This window comes from Lepisma saccharinum, chromosome 17 (assembly GCF_977018435.1).
Source record: "Lepisma saccharinum chromosome 17, izLepSacc3.1, whole genome shotgun sequence".
NCBI classification, from domain to species: Eukaryota; Metazoa; Arthropoda; class Insecta; order Zygentoma; family Lepismatidae; genus Lepisma; species Lepisma saccharinum.
In genome coordinates this window covers 17,688,003-17,715,980 of record NC_139245.1, presented here as the reverse complement: position 1 = coordinate 17,715,980, position 27,978 = coordinate 17,688,003, and the positions used below count along the sequence as shown (strand labels likewise).

Below are 27,978 nucleotides of genomic sequence, written 5' to 3'. Positions count from 1 at the left end.
AGACACTTGTTACCGCGAAAGGTTTTTGTTTCTTCCGTCTTGCGTGTGAAATTTGCAGTGTTTCGTTCTTATTATTGTCTTGTCAGTGTGGTGAAGAGGTGAAATAGAAATATTAGGGAATCGGGAGTTGTTGATGACGTTCTGGAGAGGGGTTTTTCGTCATATAGTTATGAAAAGAAAGTGGAAATAATCCGAAATGGGAGGCCTGTTCCTGAATTGGAGGACTTGTCTCAGGCAGGAGTTACGAAGGATGGTAAGCAGTATGTTAGGCATTTTCAGGAAAGAACTTACTTATGTGTGTATTTCTTCCTCAACCCTTAATTAAGATATTACTTATTTAAACATTTGACTGTCATTTCGTTCCCGTTCAATGTGCATCGCGCTGCATGAAGAAACTAATCAAGGTTGAATTGTTGGACTGCACGTTTTTTGAGAATATATTTGCCAAGCAGGTATATAAAATATCATACAAATGTTTTATCGTGTTACATCTGAATCTCTCCGGTAGCGTTTTAAGGTTATATCTTTATATAAAAAAATCCTGAATTAGATCCCATTTCAATTCAACTAACTTCAATCAGCTTTAGTGTGCATAAAGGAAGCTTAAATTCTGCTTCCTTTAACATGTACCAAAAAATGCGGCAGATTTTTTTTCCATATGAATGCATTTGATACAGCCACAGGTATTGTTTTCAAAGTTTGGTAAATTATCCAATAAGGATTTCACTTACGTATTTATCTTGCGTACCCTAGTCCAAATGTCACCGCACGCCACTGGTGTAACTATTTTCATGAGTTCCACTTCGCCAATTTCATCGAAACACTACACTGTGATTGCGGGACATTTGACAACATTGATATCGAGTTGCAGCTGCCACCTAGCGCTCAAACGTGTTCACTTTCACAGCTGTTTTGGCAAGGAAAGACGCAACCCATGCTGCCCTCTCTCGCGTGAAGCTTGAACTAAATGCACGTCGTGGTGGACGAAAATCATGGCCAGTTCCCAAGAAAAGTCGTGCGAACCGTATATAGTTGAGAGTATATTTAGTTCTTGCAGTGTTCCTCTTCCCTCCATTCTACCTCTTGCACATACACGTAGTTAGTTATGTACGTAAGCACACGTGTGTGAATCCCCTGCAGGTACATTCCGAAGGCTGGCGTTCCTTGGCCGTGCTTCGGATGCGAGAGTGAAAGTTTGTGTGTGTGGAGTTTAAAAGGCACGCAGCAACTATAAACACAGCAAGGTAAGACATGAAAGCATTTTTTTATTGCCTTCGCCTTCCTTAACTGTCAGATAAATGTTCATCGCATGCTCTGTGTCGCGATCTTTTCGATGTATTCGTTCTGTTCTCTGTGGTGTTCATTCAGATTTTCTTGCAGCGAACTCGAAAATTCAAATGACTTGAAAATGTAATCTGTGAGGATACCTTGAAAGTCAGTGGGTCATGGCCGTGACCCTGTTCAGTTTACTCACGGTTTTCTGTTGAAGGAATGTGAACAACGTTATAGTGTTGGACAGTGTTTAAATGTTCCGAAACAAGATTTACAGTTTCAGTTTCATGTTCTGCGATTTAATGCTCTATACGGACGAGGAATAATCGGTAATGTTTTGTTTATTTTCTTGTAGGAAGTAAGACATTCATTTCAATTCTCTGGTGTTTCTCTCTCTCTCTCACTTTCTTCTTTTTCGGGCCTGGTCCTACAGTTTAAATGTATAATTCTACTTGTATGCACGCATTATAGTAATCGTCTAGTTTGCGATTGTTGTAGAGAACAATAAGATTTAGAATTTCCTCATGATATTTAGGATTTATAATTAAAAATTGATAAGCACTTTACTGGAAAATGATTGCTGTTTCACAGTTGAATTATTAAGCCCCAATAATGTAACATTACTGACAAGATTCATTATTGATCATATTAAATATACTTACCTGATGAAGCGAGCGTGTGTTGTGCTGAAATGTTACATCAAAAACGCGTTTGCATACAACCGTAAACTAGATAAGGAAGTTTCAAATATCCGCTTGCACTGTGCAATGTATCTACATCGGACGTCAAATTCGACTGTAACCCCTGATTATCCACTAGTGCTAAGATCTCAGAACCTTCGGAAAATATGCGAAATACAAGCTTCCCCTCCTCTTTCTTTCACTCCGACGTAGTTAAAGTAATGACCTTACCACTTCCGTTACTTAATCCATAATAAATATAAAGGGGGTTGGAGGTAGGGCCTCGCACATTCTCGATCTCGTCCATAGTGGAGTTGATATGATTACGCGTGGAAATGTGCCATAGCCTTCGTCATATAACTGTTAATTCATGTTTTGTCAAAATGGGTATGCATAGTTGTTTCTCATAATTCGCCAATCAAGGGGTCCCGGGTTCGATACCCAGTGGAGACACAAGTGGTTCGGATCCCACTTTAAACTGTAGGTCCAGTCCCAATTAGCCTTACTGTGCATAAAGTAGACTTAAAACAACAAATCAACCAATCATAATTCGCCAGTGCTGTTGTCCGCTTCTGCTTGGTCCCTAAGAAGCGGAAGTTTTTTTCTTAGTAACGTGGGCATACAGGGGAACGAAGCAGCCGATGCTGCCGGTGATGCAGATGGCGACGTTTTCGTCCATCTTCTGCGACCTGTGGAATGTGATTCGTTGTTGCCTTCTTGACACTTGGCAGGAAGAGTGAGATGCGATAACGGGGAACAAGCTTCACGCTATTAAGCACACCATAGGTGCATGGGGTTCCTCGTCCCGTCCCTCTCGTCGAGAAGAAGTTCTTCTTACCCGGCTGCGTATTGGACACAGCCGTCTAACTCATGGTCACTTGCTGCAGGCTCCTATGTATCGTGTTTGTAATATAGTTTTAAGTATTTGGCATGTTCTTGTTGAATGGGCCGATTTTTCTTTTCTCAGGCAGACTTTTAATCTTCCAAACGGTTTGTCATCCCTGTTTGGAGATGGCGCCAGTGTTTTATCAAATGTTTTAGCTTTTTGCGAAGACCTGGTCTCTTCCACTGTCCGTGAGGAAGTTCTTAGTAAATTCTTACTTTTTAATGTGTTGTGTTTGTCTTATGCAGGTCGCTTTACAACCTTGCACTTTTAATTTTTCTCGAGGGGCTTTTTACACCCCTTGATTTAACTTTTTAAGTCAGAATTTTTTGGTGTCCACAAGGGCCTAAAGTGCCGATGTACCAAAAACTTTTAATCCATTCAATCAATCGATCATAATTCGCGCTTTCCATTCTTCGTCCCCATGCTCGTATTATATTTTCATGTGGTCACATATTTTAAGCATCTTATACGAGTACGGTAAAGATAATTGTATTGTGCACAGTCTAAATAGTAATTTTTCACAAATTTAATATTATTTTATTACTCAACCGAACAATACACATACAGTGTGTCCCAAAAGTCACTGTGTCAAGGAGTCCCGGGTTCGATACGCAGAGATCGTCACGGAACATGGATCCAGGAAACGTCAACGTACGGTGATGGGTAAGGGTGTGGTTACTAGATTGGAAATGATGACCAACGACCTGTTATAGTATTATTATTCAGTACTAGACGCATCATCACCAATATGCATGAGGAATGTAAACTTCCCGTTTTCTAACAAGTAAATGAAGACATATCATTGAATCAGTACAGGGAGTTGAGGACAGTGCTCACAGACCCTTGGGTGGTAGCTACCGGTTTTCTTCTCTGCATTAGATAGCAAAGGTTGTACAAAATTCAGTTTCATGTTTCATAAGAGAAATCCAGGTTTTTGTGTTATCAAGCATGCTTCGTGCCAGACAGCTTTTGCCTGCACAAAACCAAACACAATACAGCCACGTTTCGTATTGTGGTTCGCTGTTTACACACTTGCGTACGCGACATATTCATTCTTTGCAAGACATGGCGATTTTTTTTAATTTTTTTTTTATATATATACCAGCTTGCAATATTCACAGTTAACACGAATGTTTATTTCTTAATAGAAAGATATCAGTGAGAAAGGACTTACCAAAGGCTTGTTGATAAACACGCTGCCTCGGTTTGAAAGCAAAGGTTTATTTTTAACTTAAATAGTCGAGAATGTTGAGATACTTTTTTTTTTCAAATGCCCTTTATACAGAATAGGTTTGACAGTCAAGTTGAATATGATATTCAATTTAAACGAACAGTCGCCAGAAAAAATAGCTGACAACTCGTTTGATGCATCAGTTGACACGATGAAAGGTCCAATTTTGATTTCTTTGAAATGATTACTTATGATCTGTTCACTTCATGCATTTTTAGTGCATCCTACAGGACAGCAGCTGATAAAAGTTCCAGTTTATACATTTCTCTGTGTATTTTGATACATCAATGGCAGTTTATGCACTGTAATGTGTTACTGGGGACTGGGGTCAACATATTTGGCTCCTGTGTGTAGCAGCAAGTTGTGAAGTAGGCAAACTCGCTCCCTAACACACTCAAATTAGCAACTCTGAACATCCGTATTCGTAGGTGGAAAGACCGTGGTATCCTGCATGGATAGTGTAAGTCCGACGAGAATTATATAGTATATTTCGTACGTGTAATTTCATTTCATTGAAAATATGTTGCATTGATTTATAAAGCACAAGTGGCGTGCTCAGGATTTTCGAAAGGGGGCCGCCAGCCCTATATTTTGCAATATTGTATAGTATTTGACCTTTTTTTTAGGAATGCCATTCCAATGAGAGGGAGAGGTTATGATCCTCCACTAACCCCCTCCCCCTCTGCAAGGCACTGATAATTTGGATGTGGCAACGCCTTCTTTGGAAAATAAAATGTCATGCTTGGCTCCTCCCTGGAAAAAAATACATGAATTTCATGAGAGGAAATGACGTTTATAGTGTGCCATCTTTCTGTTTCTAATTTGAAAATAGGCTATTAAGGGTATAGGCGTTGTCAAATTTTTATATTGATAAAAAATTGAATAGTAAAATTAAAGCAGTAATAATGAGATATAACAATTATTATAACCTACTAATAATAATTCATTTTTTACACTGTTCATATTTTATTCGTGAAGTACTTGAAATGAAGATAATCAATTTCTAGAGGGGGAAGTCGACTGATCTTTTCTACCCCCTCTTGTGACGCCTCCAGCAACCCCCTGAGCACACCCCTTTGCTACGATGAAACTAATTTGTCAAAAGCCTTAATAAGACAATTTTTCTTGGAAATCACCAGTGGCTGAAATTCGAAACCAACTTCTTCTCACTCTCTTGTTTCGAAAAGTGACTGTAGGTTGGTTCACTCTGCTTGGAACAATTGAAAGTGTGATAAGAGTAACAATAACACTGGGAAAGAAAGATAAGCTTTGTTGAACAGCTTCTCACGTTCCGTTTTTGTGACAACTGAGAAGTGTCTGGACAAAGTGGAAGTCTGAATCAGGTATCCAAGTATAGCTGCAGCCTAACGGAAATTATTCACTCCGTGGAAACGATAGCAGGAAATTAAGCCTGTCCAATGTGGAAAACGTGCATAATGATAAACCAACCACGCGACAGATGAAAATGGAAATTGTGGGATGTTTTGAGGAATCGAGTCTATTGTTGTCGCTCCCCTATACTCACAATGCATGAAGGACGTCGAAGTTGGTTGTCGGTATCTTCTGGGTTCTGTTCGGTTCATTTGTATTTGCGTGAGTTCTTGGAGTTTTGTCGTAGTCTTCAAACTGAGTCTATCAGATTAACTGAAACTTAACTGCACGCCCGGGCGGCGTTGCACTCACCGACATAAAATCACAAATAATGTATGAGTTTTTCAGCATCAATATTTCATTTCTTTTATTTTACACACCACCACTGAACATTTGGCTACACATCTGTATTCATTGTTTTGTAATTTTGTAATAATTACGTTGTTTTGTTCACGAAATGAAGGTTATGTGGTTTTGTGCAACTGTGCCTGATTTTTCCGTAACGCCATTACACGCGCAGGCGGCGTGGCGCTCACTGAAATATTTTGCTAAATAATATAAATTTTCAGCAATACATGTATGATTATTTGTTTGGTCACTCATATCGTTTATCAGGTCCAAAATTCGGGCGGCGCGGGAGCCGCATGCACAGAAACCCTGAAGTTTTGACAGTACCACAGGTCGAGGCAACTGGCCATTGTAAGGAGATGGAGATTACACTTGCGCAAGAGAATTCCTGCAAGGACAGATCAATCCAACAAAAACGTGCAATAATATCATAATTAGTTCTCTCCAAGTGGCGCTGAGCTGCCCACGCGTGTACTGCGGTGTTAATCGCGACGATTGAATGAAAATTAATACCTCGGTGGTCAGGCTTGTTGAGTGATCAATCACCAACTCACCACAGCATGTTCCAGGTTCGAGCCCTGGTCTGAGAGGGTTCCTTCGTAAAATTAAATTAATACAGTTCAACATCATCGTCTCTTTTGAACTAAAGATGCAGAGATGCGACGTAAAACATGAAAAATAGTACACGCAGTGCCGGATCTCCAAGCCGCAAAACCCTGCATGCGGGGGACGGGGGGAGGGCGGAGACAAGTAAGCTCTAAGGGGGCCATCAACATAGTAGTGTTCGTATATGTGTATGTAAAGAATAAACGTAGTTACTCAGGGATACAGAAACGAATACAATATATACAGGTAAAGGTGAATTTAAAGTTCCCTGTGTATATAGCACCGTGTCATGAAGGCGCATTTAGGGTATGTGGGGTTAGGGCCCCACATATTTTCGATGTCGGACATCTTGGAGGTGATGTGAACAGCACTACGCTCCGGCCGCCTTTTTGAGACTGGTTGGGCCATGGAGCCGATCTCAGATCACCCACCCCGGGTCTCCCGCGTGGTAGTCAGAGTAGAATCAAATCATGCTAGAATTTCACGAGAAATGCAGCGGTGAAGGTTTCTTCAACCTATCTTTAATCAGGAAAAAGTTATGACTGCATGATTGTAACAAATATATAATTTTCCAGGTGTGAGAAAAACATCATCATATATATATATATATATATATATATATATATATATATATATATATCACATCACCACGGGCGCCGAAACCTTGGGGGAAGGGGGGTGGCAGGTTGCCTGCACCTCCAGTTCTAGTTTGGCCCCCGCCTATAAGGGGCCCAACGTACGTATAACTTTCAACATGTTACATAACTTTTGCACACAGAAACTTCGCACACAACATGTCGGAAATTACGCAGGATTCTGCTCTGAAATGGGCAAAATCAATAATATGGAGGCCTCTCTGATGAGGTAGTGGTAACGTCGTCGCCTTGTGGTTCGGATCATACTTTAAACTGTAAGTCCAGTCCCGATTAGCCTTTCTGTACATAAACTGGCATTCAAACAACAATTCAATTGATCAATCAATTCAATAATGTGAAACTATCACTCAGTTTGAGTGTATTTCTTGTGCTGTGCGTTTACTATTTCAGTACGTACTTCCCTTTTCAATCCGACAATGAATTAAGGAAAACGCATGGTATATTATGAATGAATATGTGCGAGAACAGAGGAAGAAGCATGGGGATACTGTAGTCTTCATGCTCTTCAATGAGCCAGTCCCATTGCAAAATAGTCTAATCTGTTCCTATCATGACCAATGGTACCCAGCCTAAATCCATTACTTTTCATAGGGGGTGTTAAGGGACTTTTGAATCACTCTGTAGGCCCTTGTATGTGACTTTGTCGACATGAGATCAAGAATTAGACACACATTATATATATATATATATATATATATATATATATATATATATATATATATATATAAACACACACCATGTGTGTGTGTGAAGGGGGGCCTTTGCTAATATTTTGCGGGGGGGGGCAAGATTTGTAGATCCGGCACAGCACTGAGTACACAATAGTTTCGACCAGGGTACGAATCCAGAACCTTCGGTAGCATGATCGTGCGTCGCCTGCTGTATCCTAATTGTGAACACATGTAACTGAAACACCTGCTACACTCTGTTCCAGAAGTCTGTGCAGCAAGCGAACGAAAACTAGTCCTCTGCGCAAGTGGTGACTCGAGATGGCTCCAGTAATGAACGCGAGAGACTGAAAGGGATTAATAGGGCAAACGCGGCTGCAGCTACCACCTGGTTGCGTCAGCGCACACTGCTTCGCTCTGCCCACTCGCTTTCTCTACCGTTACACGCGTCTTGCTCCAGACTCCTGTGACGTAACATAGGGTAGTTTAACTAGGAACAGCCTGATTGGCCAATCACGGTCTTCCACTTTCTCGTGCTTTGTTCGAAAACCCTTTTACTGCCAAAAAAGACGTGGAACTGCAACTTGAGGCACCGGACTAATAATGCAGTGGAGGGGTTCAACTTCAACTTCTGCCTATCTAGGATAGTCGCAACGATAGGATGACTGGTGATTAGAAGAGACACGCATGTCTAGGCCGGGACTCGAACCCGGAACTTAGTTGTGAGATCGCAACACAGCCGCTTGACGCGCTCGGCGCATGCCTCACCGGGAATCGAGCTCAGAATCTCTTGAATTTCTCTTTGGAGAGAGAGTCAGGCGTAGTACATGATGCAGTAGATTACCTAAGGATTTTTCTTAGCCCAGAGTCGAAAATGCCATTGTTAAACCAATCCAATATTAGCTATCAGAATGGCAGAGAGCCATGGTATGTGGGTGTCTTCTCAGTTGCTCCAGATCTTCAATCATCTAGGAATCCTTCCTGTCAAACCACGACAGAAACCTCTGGCGTATTCTTTCCAGGTGAATAGGCTCAGAAATTCACAACCGCGTTTCGTCCGTAGATGGTTCACGACACCATTACATTAAGTCTTGAAGCAAGCATAGTGTCAAAACGTTTCCTAAGGATATTATTGTTTGATACTGAAGGAAAGGGGTGTTTCATCCTGAACGTTGCATTGGTGACACCGCTGGCATAACGCGCCTCAAATTCAGATAAATTCTTGGAAGGGGTGACCGCCTCTTTCCTAACTAACTCACTCTCTAACCTTCTTAAACCCGAAGGTTCATAGCTGTAGCTACACAGGCCTTCCATCTGTCCCTATCCTGAGCAAGATCTATATACTCTTTTCATCTCTACCGATTTCCTTTAGGTCCATCTCAACGTTATCCCTCAATCTTCGTCTTGGCCTTCCTACGGGTCTCTTACCACCAGGTTTCCCAACAAGAATCCTGTAAACACCTCTTTCCTCTCCCATTCGTGCCATATGGCCTGTCCACCTAAGTCTTCTTGATTTAATCATTCTAATAATATCTGGACATGAATACAAATTATGTAGTTCTAAATTATGTAACCTTGTCCACTCACCTGTCTCCTTATCCCTTTTAGGTCCAAATATTTTCCTAAGGATCTTATTTTCAAATACTCTCAATTTATGTTTTCTTTCAATGTAGGGACGAAGTTTCGCATCCATATAATAATACAGGCAAAATTACTGTTTTGTATAGTATTTTAACTTTTAGTTTCTTAGATATTAAACGAGAAGACAAAAGTTTATGAAGAGAAAAGTAACATGCATTTCTTGAATTAAGCCTGCTTTTTATTTCCTCTTTAATATAATTTTCTTTTGTTAGTATTATTCCTAAGTACTTGAATTTGGAAACTGGTTCAAACGAGTTGTTATCAATAATTAGATTTTGATTATTACGTAACACTTGGTTTCGGCCTGTAAGCATATATTTAGTTTTCTCTTTGCTAACTTCCAAACCTATCTACCGCCCCTTTCCTATTCATGTAAAACAAGAATTGGGCAACCCGCTGTATATATGAAAGAGCGCTCTCGTATGCACGTGTGAGCTGCAGAACGAACAACTGTAGGATAGGGTAATCGTGACGAGGAGGATGAAAGTTGATAAGGTGAAATAGAACGGACAATCACAAACATAAAGGACAACACAAGGATTATATTGGCTGTGGATTCAGGCGCCAGAGCCTCGTTAAGCTTAACGCTCCACTGAGACGCGATAATCTTTAAGATAACCTACAGACTTCTGGCATTGGAATTCTGCGCTAAGTTGCAGAATTCTGCGTTTTCCTGTAGTGGGCGTTAAACCATTTGCTGTTGCGTTCTGCGTTGCCGCGTTTTTCGCGTCTTAGTGTGCGTTAAGCTTTAGAGGAACGGAAATGAGGGAGGGAGTGTGAACTAAGAAGGAGGCTTCGTCGATCGCGTTCATGCAGAGGGAAACCTCTCATCTGATTCGTGTCTTCCCGATGGCATAGTGGTAAGGTCGTGTCAAAATTCTGGGCTGTGCTGTAGCGCTAGAATATCTGTGTACTGAGAAAATATGCTTCCCCATGATTTACAGATTCAAAACGTAGCGTCACTGCTCTCAAGGTAGAGCAGATATGGGGCAAATCATGATCACCTGTCATTATAGTGGAACCAGAAGCAACAAAACCTGCGCAGACCCGCGGCTCCTGTGCACCGTACTCCCGCGTGGAGGGGAGGGGCCAGAGTGGAGCATGCTTCCTTATGGCTCGAGTTGAACGGAAGAAGAGGAAGCTGCGCGGAAACTTTTCGTCGAAGATTCTTTTATTTGTGGTCGCTCTATACCAGAAACTGCTCATTTTCTTCAACTTCGACTTAAAAATCTTGCTCCGTTTTTATGACGTAAGAAGACACGAAAGATTATGAAGCTGGAGTAGAACGTTGCAACTTTTAACAAAGCAAAGGACTGAATGATGCACGATCAAAATTGCCTGCATAAATATGGCCTTGTGTGAGCTGTTAATCTTCGGTTTATTACGGAAAACACAGCAAATTGCCCATCTCTTTTTCCCATAAAATACGCCACGAAAAATTTCTTAAGGAGTGCCAATTAGCGCGCTCGAGGTTGGGTTCTGAAACAGGATGTAATGTCAGATTTATGCCACGTTTTCGAGTCACCATTAGACGAACAATGCCACATTTTACTTAATATGTTTACCTGGAATAGTCAGATGAATTTAGTTGCATTGTATCGGTATCTTTCAGCAAATCAAAGACCTTAAACATATGCGACGAAAGAAGGAATTGTTGTAAGTGATGACCCTTTCCGAAGACAGCCAAATGTCAACCTCCCTTCCACGTAGTACACGCATTTTGCAGACTGGTGAGGCTCTGGCGACTGGACTTGCAGCCAGTATACATCCTCTGTGGGGTCCGTGTTATGTCGTCCCTACATTAGCCAAAAGTGGAAGAAAAGCGAAGTAAAATAAATCAATCAACATTATCTGGGTTATCTAATAGATACCAACAAGAGGAGGGGCCGGGCGTAACAACAAGCTAGAAACTTATTGATGTAGGATATTTCATTTTGATTTAATTTGATTTTTGTTATTTAGTGTCGCTTTTCTGCCACTTTCGACTAATCGCGACAACGAGTTGAGTGATGATATGATGAGAGTAATGAAGATAAACAAGCAAAAGCCATGCCCAGGCAGGGATTCGAATAGTGTTGGGCGATATATCGCGATATTGAAAAGATATCGTCCAGGCGATATCAACTAGAAGTTATATCGTCACGATATTTTGCGATATATATCGTGTAAGCGATATATCGTCACGATATTTTGCGATATATATCGTGTAAGCGATATATCGTCACGATATTTTGCGATATATATCGTGTCAGCGATATATCATCACGATATTTGGCGATATATATTGTGGAGACGATATATCGCCGATATCACGATACGGAATAAAATATCGTATCGTAACGTCTGTGATGATATTTTCTTGACGATATATCGGGATATCAAATTTACGATATCGTCCATCCCTAGATTCGTACCCGGGATCCCTGGTGTCGTCGCGCGCTGTGCTGCTAACCACTCCGCCACGGAGGTCGGTAGAGAAAGAATAGAAGAGGAAGGTGGAGATAAGAATTGGGAGGGAAATGGAGATAAAGTTGAACGAGAGAAAAATGTGTAAAACCACTAAAAGACTATTTAAGAAAGCTCAAGTGTAGAAAGAAGATAAGAAAATAAAAGCCCAAAGAATCAAAAGAAAAGAGAACAATAACATGGAAAAAAACCGTAAAGGGAAGAATGGAGACAGCATGTACAAAACGCCCATTTAGACGTAAGTGATGTGGAGAAATATACAGGGTGGTGCAAGAGTAGGTTGACAGTTGACGTATGCCCTCAAAGACTGTCAACCTATTTTTGCACTAACCTGTATTTTGTATTTACGTTTTGGACTGTGTAGGCGACGATGAGGATTAAACTGATCCTACCAGGATTTTATTTCGGGAGGGGCTCACCCTTATCGGCAGCCGTCATCTAAAGGTGAAAAAAGGAGGCGCTAGAAGCCCTGAAGATGAATTTCTCAGTATATTACAAATTATTATGCAAGATGCTTAATCTTGATAAGGAAGTATAATTACCACTATACACTATTTAAATTAGATATTTGTCGGATTTCGGGGGGTGGGCTTCAGCCCCCTTATCCCTCCCCCTGGCTACGTGCCTGAAACTGATGAAGGGACACCTACAAAGGAACACACTTGCCCGAGCGAGGACTCAAACGAGGGACTTTCTGTGACGATATCATGATTCATGAGCCGACCACTCAACACGCTAAGCCGCGGCAGTTTAGAAAGATGCAAGATGTTTTTATCCGTGTAAAGTAATGCAGAGATCGTCACAATAATGCTGCACATCTCTATTAAAACTGTGGCGTGACACCTGGTAAGCTCATCAATGCTTTTATTCAGCGTAGTTAAGAGAAACACTCGTTCGTTTTTACTACCGTATCATATTGAAAACACGGCTATATCTTTCCTCAGTCTTATCGCTGTGCATTTCCGCTGTGGGAAAACCTAAAGGAAGTACGTTGTGAACAACTTGCGACTTGACATACATCCAAATGCATTTTTTGCAATCACATGGTGGTCCAATTTTTTATAAGGACATACGCCGCCGCTCAAAAGTTTCAAAACTTGCGTGCGTGTGTGGAAGTACTGCCAAAACTTTACTGGACCTACAGTTTAAAGTGGGATCCGAACTACTATATGTTCCTGCAACGAGTGTCAAACCCGGGACACCTTGATTACAAGGCGACGAAGTTACTATTTTACAGTTTTGAATTAATAGTTGTGCATAATGTGTGTATTTCTTATTTTGCGCCGCTTTTTTACATCACTATGCCAATCGCCTCGGTGAAGATGAATGGTGATTAATTGAAATTGATGAAAGCATACTCATACGAAGGCCGAGAGGTGTATTTACGAAACCTATTTTAAAATTGCAATTGTGGGTGTGGCTAATGGAAGCAGCTAATAGTAGCACGTTTCTTTTATGACGTAATGCTCCGTTGCTATATGTAACTCGCTATAAGCACTGGGGTAACAAATGTTCATAGCGTAGTCATCGTTGTGCATTTTTCGATACTTTAAAAATTTTCTTTGAGAGTATCGAATCCTTGTTGCTTCTTAATGATATATATTTTTTTTTAATTCGCTGTCTGTTTTAATAATTTTACGCTTTTGTACGTAGATTTTGAAGATTTTGCAATTTTATGTTTTTGTTAGGTGTTCTAGATGCGAAATCCATGGTATGACAGGTTTTAACCCCCCTACCACCACAGCGACCTTGTCCTAAAAATCCTCCCACTAAAATGTTCAGGGAGGGAGGAGTCAATGCTACAACAACGACTGAATTAGTTTTACTGCAAATATGAGAAGCATGATATCAATCTGTATGTGTGCGTGTGTTCTTGCGTGTTGCGTGCTTCTCTCTCTCTCTCCCCTTCCTTTTCTTTTTAGTGCTGACGGCAGCATGGGAACAAAATGTAGCACTGACATCATGGAGAGAAACGATTAAAAAAATTTATTAGAGTGCGCGTCAAATCTCCTGCATATGGCGATAGCCAATAGCAGCGCACTGCAGCGGTGCCATGTCGAAATCTCACACGGAAAAGAGACAGAATGGTTGAGCGAAACGCCTTGTCACGGAGAGCACAGAATATTAGATAATATAACATATATTAAACTTAATGGGAGTAAAGATCATACCTGATTATGCCAGAGGGACGTCCAGGGTCTCCTCGTCACTCCAACAACTGCCGTCGTTGTCCTCATCGTCACTGACCGCACTACTTTCGCCCTCTGTGTCGTCCTTCAAATTTATTATAACTGGGTCCAAAATTTCGTCCCGATCTATCTCCCTTACAAAATCGTTTTCCTGTAATTGTTGTGCATGTTTAACACAAGCGGCCCATTGTTCTTGTGTTACATTGTCAAGTTCTTCGTTAACAAGTTAACAACACATTTTAATGTGTGGTTCTGTTTTACCCATGTCTCGTCAAGGTAAAAGATTGGTCTCGAATTTCGTGCATTGCACGAAGGAATTTTACCCTTAACGTAACAATGTCACTTATCTCCATCAGAAATTTACGACCGTCGTTGGTTTTCCTGTACTTGAAGCCTAATTGTTTCAATATTCTCAAGGTGGAAGTTTTAGAGCCTTTGTAAGATATTTTATCCCGTAAAGAGTAAGATATCTTTTTGGCAGAAGGAAATTCGCCACGATCGTAAAATTCAAAGACGGTTCTACGAACTACGTCTTTTTCAAAGTCATCTAAGTTTGTCGTTCTTTTCGGTACGTTAATGAGCTTTCTAGGTGATTGAAACATTGGAGCAGGCCCCGATCCACATTGTTTTGCCCCCGAACATATCCGAGAAACGGTAGCTTGATTCACACCACACGCTTGAGCTGTTAGAGCCTGGCACTTCTTACGTTATACAAATACGTTTATAATAACATTGCTTCTACAGAGGGAACGGTATAATCTACAATCACGCTTGTTTTTCGTACATACTCGCAAATTCATTATCTTTCCATCTGTTGAACTGCTGACACTTGAAATAATCTATTTATATCAGAGCGCCAGGTACACGATTTAGTAGCGAGATGAAACAGGTTCTGAACTAGGCAACGTCGCACGTCTGTGATTCGCTGGTGCTGTTCAGCCGTTCAAGGCTATATGCAGGAGATTTGACGCGCACTCTAGATGGAAAATTTTCCTTTTTAAGTGACCATTTACAAATGCACACCAATAGTATTTAACACAAATGGAAGATAAATACTATAAGTTTGAAAATCTCTTTGCTCAATATTAATAGGAAACAAATAAATAAAGAAAGAAATGACACTTCCCGCTTTCGAATCTCGGCCTGGCCATGAGTGCTCCTTTATCAATTTAATCTTATCGTCACCCATTCTTACCGCTGCGATTAGCCAAACATGGCAGAGAAGTAACGATAAGTACCAAAAATCAAATCTAACCAACCCTGTGTTATTTCAAGGAACTGTTTAACCAATTGTTTCCCGCTGTGTTTGCAAAATTGTAGCCTCTTCACATTATTTATTAAACATGCGAGTGTAGTGCATGGAATCATAAAATTTCTCGCTTGGAGAGAAAATAAAACACGCTCCTTCACTCACGTTCTAGTATCAACTTGCGGGAAATCGCTTCTGCGAAATCAAGATTTGAGTGTTTCTTTTAATAGATTCGCTGACGATGGAAATAACACCGATGACTGATTTTCTCGCGTTGGCTTCAACAAACTTCCTGTAGGCGTAATTCTTCGTTCGTGAAGCTTCCAGAATGAACTACGTCACTCAAATGGGACTGCAGACGATACTTCAGAATAAACCATAAAAAATATTGTGTGTTAATGTGGTTTGGAATACTAACATAGCCATAATTTTAAAATTTTCAATTTTATATTCAATGATATTCCACTTGTATTTGTAACATAAACAAGATACTTAGGTATTTCGACAGAATAACAATTTAAAAGTTTAAAATAATCCGCTTGTGTAATTTTTCTTAAGGAATTACTAATATCTTTCCATTTGAAATTATTTTGATATTTATTAAAGATTTAAAATTGAGAATTAGTTACTTCACAATTTATAATACCACGGAGGAAATTCATGAATATGGGAGGATTTATTCCGAAAAGTGGGTGGGTCAAGAAAGGCATTTTTATCCCTTTTAATCATCGCGTTCTTGCAACGATTTGTAGCAGTCTAGCTTTTAATTATCAGTCTGTTAGAATAATTCCAGTAAATTGCTGTGACCGAAATGAAAATGATATGTCATATTCATTTTCCGAGGGCATGATCCCCCTTGCTCTCTCTTTGTGTGCACACGAAAACTTATCATTTTCGCTGCATGTAGCTTTTCGTGTTTGAGAGTCGTGTACAAAATCAAAAGCACTTTCTATCGATGATGGAGAATTCGGAAAATGTTTGCTGCAAGACAAAGCCGAGCTTATTATTATTACAAGCGTAAATTGTGAAATGTTGGTAGCTACTGGCGTTGCGTTACAAATGATAAGTTTTGAAAAATGAATAACTTGTTGAATGTAAGTTTGATTTCATTTTTTTCTGTTTCGGCACGTCACGTGCTGACGCAACAGCATTCCACGCGTGAGGAGAAAAAAACAACAATACGCACTTCTGTGCCGAGCCCTGGCGATAATACCTTACAGCTGGAGGCAGTCAACTATCAAGGTCAAGCACTTAAACTTTATTCCACGATTATTATCAATAAACTTTGAGGTAGTCATTGTATTTATAGACTTCAGTCCTTGTTATTGTTGTGACAACAACAGTTCTATCACAGATGTCTGTGGTTCTATCGGTGGCACGAATGAAAGTTTTAGTGACTGAGTCAGCCCTTGCGAAGTTGGCGTGTTGCTTCTGCTGGCATTACGAAATGAAAGCAACTGACACCTTACGGGCAAGCAGTCAAGGTGAACCGTAGTGATTCTGAACCAATGGTGTGTTTTACTACAGACTTATTCACATGAGAACGGTACAAACCGGAAATGCGTCACCACAGCTCGTTGGCCAGCGCGAGGGTTGTGCAAGGGAAGGATTTCTCACGTGTTCTCACCTCCTGACCTTGTAGCTAGCTACAGTTCTGATTCTCTGTAGTCTGTTCGAGCATAGAGGTCGCAACCCAGGGTGCAGCGTTGCAACGCTTTTTCCATGCTTGGAATCTTCACATGTTGACGCTCCGGGGTGCAAGCTTCTAAAATCTTTCGGATTGTGTTTTTGCTATCCCGGTTTTCTGTGTTTTCCCAAGTTTGTTGTTGCATTGCTTTATCGATATATTTTCTTCATTTTTTTCGTTAATTTATTTATATCTGTTGTTCTCAATGTGGAATGCATGAAGTGAGCGCGGAGAAAATGGCTTTTTCTTGCTCCGCAATATTACAGGAAACCAACAAATGTTTGTCCTTGGACGAACAGAGAATTGTGTTAAATGCGTATGCCTATTGATTACAAGGCGACAGCGTTAACCACTACACTACAGTGGCGTATCCTGAAAATTTGACTGACCTGATTACCACAACAATTCTTATTTATTGTATATGTATTTATTTAATTATTTAAGTCTTGTATTATACTGCTGAAAAACAGCATACATACCTAATACAGCAGTTTATAATGATATATGACACATACACAATATATACATTAGGAAAAAAATAAGTGTAAGTAGTATAAAAGTATATAGGACTGGGACGAGAAATGAAGAGCCCCTCTCAAGCAGATTTGGCTACACTTAAAACTAGCTCAACATGAGCATATGAGTTTTTTGCTCAAGTGTAGCACCCCCTCTAATCCAAGATTTTTGTAAAAATGCCCTTGAGAATTTCCTGAGAAATGAAGAGCCCCCTCAGATTGATTTGCCTACACTTATAAAAGGCACTTCTGTGAGATTGTTGTCCATAAATTTGTTAAAAATATGCTTTTTTTGATATTGTTTTGGATACACCTGAAATTAAGCCAAAAACCCACACCCACCCACACATATTTACTTCCGGTTTAAGTTCAATTGGATACCAGGTTCAAATTGTTTATCTAATATTAAAACAATGCAATATGCAGAGACCGTCTAGAATTGCTCTGTGACCCTCTCATTTCTCACATCATAAACATATGATTTTTCACCTATGAGAATAATACTACATATGGTGTCATCAGGTAATGCCTCATGGAATTCACAGATAATTTTAATATTTGTCCTGTCATTAACCACAACTTGTTTCCTTTTTGAAGTGTTGATTACAAACATGGGTCTCTGTGCTTTGAATTCATCTGGTGTGTAATACATGTCAGTATTGCCAGTAGTGACTCTTTTGAAGGATGTAAATGCCTCATATAATTTGAGGAAATCATCCTTGGACATGTCTAAATTATAATTTTCTCTAGGAAATACCTCATTTCTGCCATTTTTAAGATATATGTTTTTGATGTTGCAGTTATCAAATTTACTTGAATTTTTTTCCTGATTATTGTGTCTTCCAGTCTGAAACAATACCACCACAAAATCCGGCATGTCATATTGTATACTGGAGAATGAATTTGTAGCATCAAACTCATAATAAGCACCAGATGCGGGCTTCTGTACACATTGATATGTATAAAATTGTAAAGGAACCTGTGGATTTTTTATTATATCTGCTTTGTATTTAAGAGCATAACTGGCCTCATATTCAACAACAGGGATTCTTAGCTCCATAGTCTGAATAATGCACTTGCCTTCATCAGGTAGGGTATTAGGCAGAGCTTCCCCTGTAGAGTTTAATGTACTGTACCTCATCAAAATATTATTATCATTTGCAGCTCTTCTAAATGTGATTCTTAAACCACCCTTCCACATAATATCTTTGTAATCTGAGAAGAATCCTGGCAACAGGCGCATAGGGAACAGCACTGTGTGGTTTTTAGATAATATTTTATCACCAGCCTCAAATCCACCTATTTTGTAGTAAGAAGCCTCGGTTTTGGATAATTTTAGTGTGGCCAAAGCTGTGGAGGTAATACCCGGATAATCTACTCTGTTTATAACAATGCCATGCTTTCTGATCTCAATTTCAGAGAACAGATGTGGCACAAAATTGTCCACCAATCTTATATTTGAATTTGCCGGATAATCTGTACCATCGAGTTTTACAACATCAAATTTGATATATAGATCTGCTCTGTGGGGGTGTATAAAGCCATCCCCTACATCAAGATCAACCTCAATCTCTGTGTTGGGTTGATTTAAATTTGCAAATGTCCTCCTGTTTGGGGGGAATGATTGTAGCTCATAACTCTCAATATTTTCCATTTTTTTTCTTGTATGTATTTTTATTTAAATATTAATTTCTATGATAGCAGTTGTTGTGGCTCCAGCAAAATCAACTAATTCTTCTTTTTCATTAGTGACCATCAATTCAATATAATCTATTATATTATGGCACACAGGAAAATATAATGTTGGGGATGGATTGTAGATGATGGGCTCCATAAATTCAGAATTAGGTTTGAATGTTGCAATGATCCCAGTTTGTTTGTGAGTGCCTATGCCATTTGATTTGGTGATCATACCCTCTGCCACATTACAGTGAATATTTAGTCTCTATGGCTAAGAATTTAGGTATATTCATAGCAGTGTGTTTGATGCCTGGTTCAAGTTTTGTGTTGTTCTCAAAGCCTAACAGCTCTTCTATAGTAGCCAGATCCACTGTTTCTGTAGCAGATACAATTTCTACTCTGTGAGTGACAGAATTTTGACTTAACACTACACCTCTGGGTAATTGAGCATTTAAAGTAGATAGATTATATTGCCCTGGAGTAATGACAATTTTTTCATCCCCTACTGCAATTGTGTTGTTGTGGTGTGTAATATTAGGGATCAAGTACATGCCATAAAATGCTCTGAGAGCTATTGTTTTGGGATACACTATACCATCATGTAATCTAAGTTTCAATATTGAATTTTGGCTGGTGAGATGGAATACCCCCATGATGTTTTAAATACCACAAGGCTTTTTGAAAATTTTCAATTGATGGTTTATTTATTTGAGACATATATCTAAGAACAGATAAACACAAATGTCCACAATTAACATCTTTAAAGTTTTGAACACGGGCATTATTGTAATAAAGATTAGCTGTTTTTAGATATTTTATTAAATTTTCAGGTGGAACACCTCCAAATGAATCAAACACAAATGCCTCATTTTTTAAATATTTAAGATAGCAGATCCAGTGAGTGCCCTGATTTTTGTACTTATCCAAATTAACAATGCCACACTCTTTGTTGAGTGGTTGTTCTGGTAAAGAATCAGACATGTACACACCTCTAAAATTTTTGATGCCCAGTGGCTTGATTAAAGCTTCAATATCTTGGTTTGTAAGCGGCTCTTGTTTTTTTTTAAACTTATTCATGGCTCTCTTAACACCTTTGCCTTGTTTCTCCATGGCCAGGTTATGGCGCCTCTGCTCATCTAATTCTGCCTTATTTTTTTTGGCATCTATTACTGTTTTTGCTATGCGGCTGATCCCCTGGCCAAGCTCCCAACAGCCCCGAGAGCAGCTAAGATGGCAGGGATGGTAAATATAAATCCCCCCACATGTGATTTTTTTCTTGATTGCTGTAATTTTTTTAATTGGGGAGTACTAAGCAACAATTTCATACCATGACCCTTGGCAATACAAGAATTTTTTTTCTTGCGCTGCTTTTTGGTTAAAAGGCTATCAATAGGCCCAAGAGATTTAAGACCTGCATAAGGTACTTGATACATAACACCCTTGGCCTTCATTGTAGGTTTATTATATACATATTCACAACCCCCACCCCAATTTTTGTTTGGTGCTCATAGCTATGGTGGTTCCCAATGCTGCTATTTTTTCACTCAAAGATGCATCTTTGCTTACAAATCTACCAAATGCAGCCTCTTCTAATTTCTTGTCTGCAACATGTCTCTTGTCAAGATCAGAATGTATGTTGTATGCTATGTCATGGTCTCTACAAGCAGCATCTAGGGGATTAACACCAGGATCACCTCTGTTTAATCTATGATCTAGTTTTGTACCGGGACCACAATACTGATAACGTGGAATGTGTAGTTCAAATGGCAGCTTGTTTATAATGTCATTAACCAAGCCCCGACCCTCAGAAATATTCCAAAATTTGGGGGGTAAAGTATTAATAATTTTTATAAGATATCCAATCCCCTTAGTGTCATTCACTATAAAATTAGACAATTTTGTGCTTATCATGTCCATAATTCCAACCTTTTCATTGTAAAAATTGTGGTTGCCAGCATTTTCCTCCCCAGCTATCACCAATAACCTATCTACAAGTTTCCTGACATCATCAACCCACACAAATTCTTTAGGCAGGGTGTTGTATTGTTTGATTCCACTACCAGTCTTGATCTGTGACCATATGGGCTTGATTAAATTGTTGTATTTTGCCCCACTGCTTGACTTGACTCTTTTTTGTGTGGGATCATTGTTCTGGTATAGAGCATCTGATTTTATTAATATTTCTTTGTAATATTCATAATCTTGATCTGTATAGCTGCCAGGCCTTTTCCTAGTCATCAGTTCCCACAATCCAGGTGTGCCGGGGTACTTAACAAAAGCACCTTTTTCTCCAAGACGAGATTCTGAATATACAATAAGATCATCTCCCATAAATGTTACTCTGAAATTGCCAATTCTATGTATGATGCTACCATCACGTTCTGTGTCAGCATATAAGCCAAAAACCTCATCTTTGTTGTCTTTAGATGTGCTTAAATATTTTTGAGCAAGAAGACCCAATTCAATAGGATCCTGAGTAGCTTCAATTGTTCTAGGAGCAATAGGACTAGGTGTATGAATACTTGAAAGTGGGGTGAATGGATAATCTAATATGTTTCTTGCAGCTACAGGTACAAGCTCTGTGATTAAATTTTGATTTTGCTCTGTAACAGTTTTGATATTTTTACCTAAATCACTAATAGCATCAATTATGGGCTGTTCTGTTTGTTTGTGTTTTTCATAAATTCCTCGGTTCTCTGATTTCCATCCCTTAAATCTTTTTACAAGATAATCTCTTAATTTAAGATCATCAATAATTGGCCTTTTCATGTTTATTTATATATGTTTCAATGTCTAGAAAATTGTTGATTTTATTTCTGTATTTGCCACTATTGGGTGTTCTTGTCATATCAATTGTGACAAACCCATAACTGTCCTGGTTCCAGCACCAACTGCAAAACTTAGAAAAATCATTGTAGCTCAAGTCCCCACCTACATATTCATCATGTATGTGTTTGAGGTTGGTATGATCCTGATGAAACACACATATAAAATTGCTGTTGTCTCGGATCAGCTGCTTCGGTATTTTTGAAAAAGTCTGTGTCAGGTAGAAGCAATCAATGTTTTTGTGCCGGCCCTGTGTAAAGAAATTTCTAATCTTGTTTTGATTATCCAGTATAATGTCATCAAACACAACAACAGAATTATCGAGACAGTCATGAAGTGGCTTAACATCTGGTTCAAAAGTGGCAATATCCAATCCATCATATAGCTTCATCAGCTGCTGATATTTTAATTGTTCCAAGCTCTTAGAAAAGACATACAAGTGCCTGTTTTTCCAGTCTAACCAGTTGGGTGCCAATAAAAAATTATCAACCATTAGTGTAGTTTTACCACAAGCAGATGGCCCAACAATATAGACACCTAATATTATCAGGCAGCAAGTTGCCATTTCTCATATTCTGCTGTTCAGGTTCTGGCAGCCTTTTTATAACATCCCAGGTGCTCATATTATTATTTTGTTTGCATCGATCCAGCTGTGTTCTGGAAGTCCTAGCCATTTGACAAGTAACTTGTTGCCTTTTCTGCGGATGATTTTTTCTATCAGATATGTGTCAGGCTGTTTAGTTTTGCTGAGCTCTTCTTCATAGAACCTGCCTTTGAGAATTTCTCCTCGGTGGTCTTTTATTATATATGTGTTAAGGGTCCCGGGTTTAACTTGAACCACTGTAAATAATTCAGTGCTCCAGTTTCTTGTAAAACCTCTTTTGAATAAGTGCTTATATTTGCTGATTCTTACTTGATCACCAATCTTGTATTTGGCTTTTCTTGTTGTTGGCTGGTATCTAGGATAATAAACATTACTGATCAATTTTTGCTCATCAGATGAAGTTACTTCAGAGGGTTTCATGTTGATTGTGGAATGGACCGAGTTGTTATATTTATGTAGAAGTTCTGGAAGAATATTAATCCATTTATAATTACCTTGCAGGGTAAATTGTTTATACATAAGATTTTTTAGAGTTTTGTTGAATATCTCTACAATTGAGGCCTTGAGATCACTGTAACTCGAGTAATGTTGTATTGCCTGGCTTTTAATAAATTGTTGAAACACTGAATTATAAAATTCTTTGCCATTATCTGTTTGCAAATAGCGCGGTGATCTTCCACTCTGATTGATGATTGTCCTAAAAGCTTCTGTAACACATGCCCCAGTCTTGGATTTGAGTGGCACAGCCCAGGCAAATTTTGAAAATGTATCTATGACAGTGAGTAGATACTTGTAGCCCTTGTTGATTTTGTCTAAGTTTTTCAACTGTCCACTTGCCATCTCAATCAAGTCGCTCTGCCATAAATCATCTATGCTTTTTGTGACTACTGGCAGTCTCTTAAAATTATGTCTGGCTTGTCTGTGTAATTCATCAACAATAATTTGTCTAGACATAATATGTAAACAAGAATATTGCAACTATAGGGTGTTCAGCAGCTGATACTACAGGATTTTCTAAATATAATTTGTCCCCTATTTGTATTTTAAATTCCAAAGAGCCATCATCTTCAACATAAGATGTTTCTAATGTATTGGGATCTGTAAAATTCTCTAATTCTACACTGGTGATTTTCACTTTGTTATCAGCATTTGTTATTGATAAGGTGGGGTAGTGGTGTGCCTGTGGTTGAAGCCAATATTTGATCTTAATTGGTCTCAATGTGCCCCCAACAAAAAACTGGTAATAAAATTGTGCAGGGGACAGCATATATATTTTGCCACCTGGTGTAAATGGTGAATCATATTCTTTGTTGGGGATGCTGTACAATTCAAGAATTACTGTATGTTTTGGATTCTCGATTATGCCTGTTATTTCCTTTTCTGCTGTGAGCAATCTGCTTGTTACAGATTCAAGGTGCTCATTGATAGTTCTAACAACATCATCATGGCCTGGCTTGATTTTTATGTCCACAACAAGTTTCTTGTATTGTTGCACAATTTCTTGTAGCTGGGTGGCAAAAACAGACAGAGCATTTGCTTGATTGGATTCCATGGTCCCTAGCTGTTGCTTGATATTAGCTACAATTTGTTGCAAATTTTTAACAACTGCCAATTTTGAATTTTGAGCAGTAAGATCATGGACTTGCCTTCTGATATCCTCAAACAGGGCATGCAGTTCATTAATATGTTGATTGGTTGGTAGAGTGGCCACTGTCTGTGTGAGTTGTTTGATCTCTGTTTGGATATTCTTGATATCTTCTGATTTCAATATGCGATTCACTGCTCTCTTAATATTTTTAAGTTCCTGTGATGTAGGCAGATTTGATACTGTATTTTGTAAAAATTCAAGTGCCAATTTCACATTGTTTAATTCAGAAGCATCAGCCACATTTTGCATAGCATTTTGGAGCAGGGCTATATCTGCCTGAGAGGGTGTTGATTGTTGTAAAATTTCAAGTTTTGTTTGGATATCATCTATCAAGTGATGAAAATGAGATAGCTCAGATTCAGTGTTGAGGTTTTCAAGCTTTGTGATTTGTTGCTGGACACTGACAAGGGTATCTACAATCCCAGGCAATCGGGATTCTTGTACATTTGTCAAATCACTTTGCACTGCTGCAATGGTACCTTCAAGATGGGTTATGGTACTTTGAATTTTTCCAAAATCTTCATATGTTTCAAGTTGCAGCTTAATATTGGCAACACTCCGAGTTATTGCACTCAAAGCATCAGAAGATGGCAAGTTGTTCATAAAATTTTCAAGTGTCTCAATTTTTTCTTTAACCTCGGCTATGGCATTGTTCAGAGGGTCCAGATTAGGTATCTGGAGTGACTGAATCTGTTCCTTTAGAGTGGAAATCACTAGATCAAAATCTTCTTGTGATTTTATGCTTTTGACAATTGTTTGGAGCTGTGTCTGGACATTATTTATTTGCTCTTCTAATTGTTGTTTCAATTGCTCAGAGTTGGTGGCCTGGGTCTTAAATTTGGCTTGAAGAGCTGCTACAGCCTCTTCTAAACTTTGAAAATTATCTAATGTGGCCAAGTCAGTATATTTCTGAAGCAGCAATTTGAGTTCAGAATCAATTTTAAGAAGAGGGTCCATGCATTGTGATTGCAAATTTGTAATTTCTAATTGAAGACTGGCATTGAGTGTGGTTTGTAAAGCTTGTAAATCACTTCTTAATTTCTTGACTCTGACATCAAGCATCAGAATCTCATCACTGTGATCTTCATGCCTTGTATGGCCAAATATATCATTAGGCATTTTTGTTTTAGTGGTTATTTATTATTGAATACCTGATTCTTAATTCTATAAAAAAGGGTATAAGCTTGTCATATGATCCCGGGACCTCAATATATAAGCAGTCACCAGCAGAAACAGTATAAACAGTGCCAGAAATCATGTTTGAGTGCTTAATTCTATAAATATTTTTCCCTACTGAAATCTTGACATTGCCCTCAGGGGTTGTAATAAATTGCAATTGCCCACCTACAGGTAATTGGTAATGATTTAAATTATTGTTAAATATGTACAATATTTTACCTGTTTTATCATCAATATCTGTAAGTATGCTGTTCAGATGAATAATTAAGAAACCACTTAGTTTAGACAGCATAGACTGTATATCAGAAGAGGGTTGTGGTGTTGGCAGCTCCATAATAGCCTGTTTTTTAAACCCAAATAAGTTCATAGGCATGTTTATTTATTTCAAATCATGCTCTGTAATTGGGCATTGATTGCCATTTTTCAAATCACAATGACCCCATGGTAGAGTATGTATGCCACATGATAAAATGCATCTCTTATCATCATGTGGGTCCAGAGCAATATTTGTAGTCAATAAGTGATCCACACTCTGAATTCTATTTTCTGATGTTTTGATTGTGCTACATGATTTGAGGCAATTTTTGTAATCCTCAAATTCAAGCTCTTTGTCAACAGTCACTTTGCCAATGCCCTTGGCCTTTTTGGCAACAGCACCACTACATGTCTCAAAACTGTACATCTTGGCTCTTAACCCAGCAAATGCCCCAATAACATCACCAAGTGTCTTATCTTTTAACTTGCCAGGCACCTTTTTGTTGTGGGGTTGAATCCTTGTATGTTCACTGGTATCAAAATATTCAAGCAATGCAGGCTGTGCTATATCTTGATAAACATCTTCTGTTTGAATATCAAGAACAAAACTATCAGTGTCCATGTACATCAATTTTACACAATCACCATAAAAAGGCTTCAACACATCATAATACAATTTTAACATATGTAATTTGGCCAATTCCAATATCACAGCCCCTACATAAATAGGTTTATCAAACTTAATCTTTGTTTTTTTCATGTTGAAAAGTGCCATATTTTCATCATAAATTCTTCTGTAATTGAAATTAGGCTTTGCTATCAATTTTTTGCTCAGGCTGGGGTCAGTAATTATTTTAACATCAGTATGTTTTCTGACATTTTCAATAGTTTTGCCATACACAGAATTGACCATCAATTTAAACAAAGATTTATCAAATTGGCTTTTTGCAGATGTTCGAAGCTCTGTGTTTGTATCAATATATGGTTTCAACCATCTTGAGTGCCTGAACCTCAAAACTTTGCCAACTTTGCTCACTTGGACACCATGATGCATCAGGAACTGGAGGTTTTTGTAATATATGACATAACCCTGTTTTGGCTCCAGAGTCATCATCAATTTCTTCTGTTTAGAGCCAGGTGAGCACTTAACCTCAGGAATTGGGGGCAGATCAGAAAATTTGTTGTGTAAATCATCTGGAATTGTCAGATCAACCTCTAAGAAGAGGCCATAGTCACTGTCATCAAAATCCTTAAGATCTTCAATATTGAAATCTTCAACCCATTCAAGCCCTGCATATGGCAGTTTATCCATCATAGCATAGCCATAGAGGCTGTTGGCATCTACATATAATATATAATTTGATGGCAGTGCTGGATCATAATCAGGAATATATTTGTTATTTGCTCTGGCATATCTCTGAGAGCATTGCACCATGCCTCCTCTTATACATTGCTCCATAAACAGATACATATCTTGATCTTGGATCAGATCCAATTGCTTTTTAGTGTTCAAAAACATTGCAGCCCATGCTAGGCCTGGGGCACTGTAAAAATACACTGGGTCCAGCTCATAATTTTGCATGGAAGATTTTCTGAATGCCTGCAGTATATCAGCTAAGAGGGTCACATCAAGTTTTAAATAAGCCATGTGATAATCACCAAATGTTTGGCATTTTAAATTGTTCCACATCAACTGGGCATGGTGATAATCTTCATCAGTGATTCCAGATCCTCTGATTTTGCTGTAAAACTCTTGTTGTGGTGGCAGAGAACACTCATCAAATTTAGAAAAATCTGTAACATAATCATATGGATATACACCCTTCCGCCTAATTAATTTCAGGTCCTGATTTGGAAACAAAGCACATGTGATTTTGAATTGATCATCAGATAATTGAGTGGCCAGTGTAGCCAGGCTAGCAGATAAAATTCTGTAGGAATCAAGAAATCTTATGTGAATAGGAACACCATTAACTTTAATTATTTTGCTAATAGATATATATTTTTCATCATTTTCAGCTAAAATATTTAAATTCTGCTTGTCAAACCCCTCGTACCTGATCAAATGATGGAAATCATAATTGGATGCTCCATGGCAAAATATAGGGACAAATTTTGGTCTCTGGATCTTAATATTACAGCTATTACACAGTGCCATTAAGAATTTACCATCTGTATGAGAATGGTGTTTCACCTTGATTTTTGTATCTGAAAATTCAGAATCACATACCGGGCATTTTTCTGCATTGTTGAAATCTTCAATCTGTTTCTCTGTTAAAGGCAACATAGGTTTTGATTTTAATAAGATATTAGATGCTATG

At 38.7% G+C, this 27,978-nt stretch overlaps 1 protein-coding gene across 3 annotated transcripts in view; it reads left to right on the top strand.

Moving 5' to 3' along the window:
* Axs (Abnormal X segregation) overlaps window positions 1-27,978 on the top strand; it is a 110,113-nt gene that overhangs the window by 20,036 nt on the left and 62,099 nt on the right. The window contains exon 1 of one of the 3 annotated variants that reach the window (XM_083139026.1): window positions 928-1,244. The exons of 1 other annotated variant lie outside the window; for it this stretch is intronic. The gene's annotated coding sequence lies outside the window, so the exon portion shown is untranslated. Of the gene's footprint in view, window positions 1-927; window positions 1,245-27,978 lie in introns of those variants that run through there. One more of the 3 variants, XM_083139028.1, reaches the window with a different exon arrangement.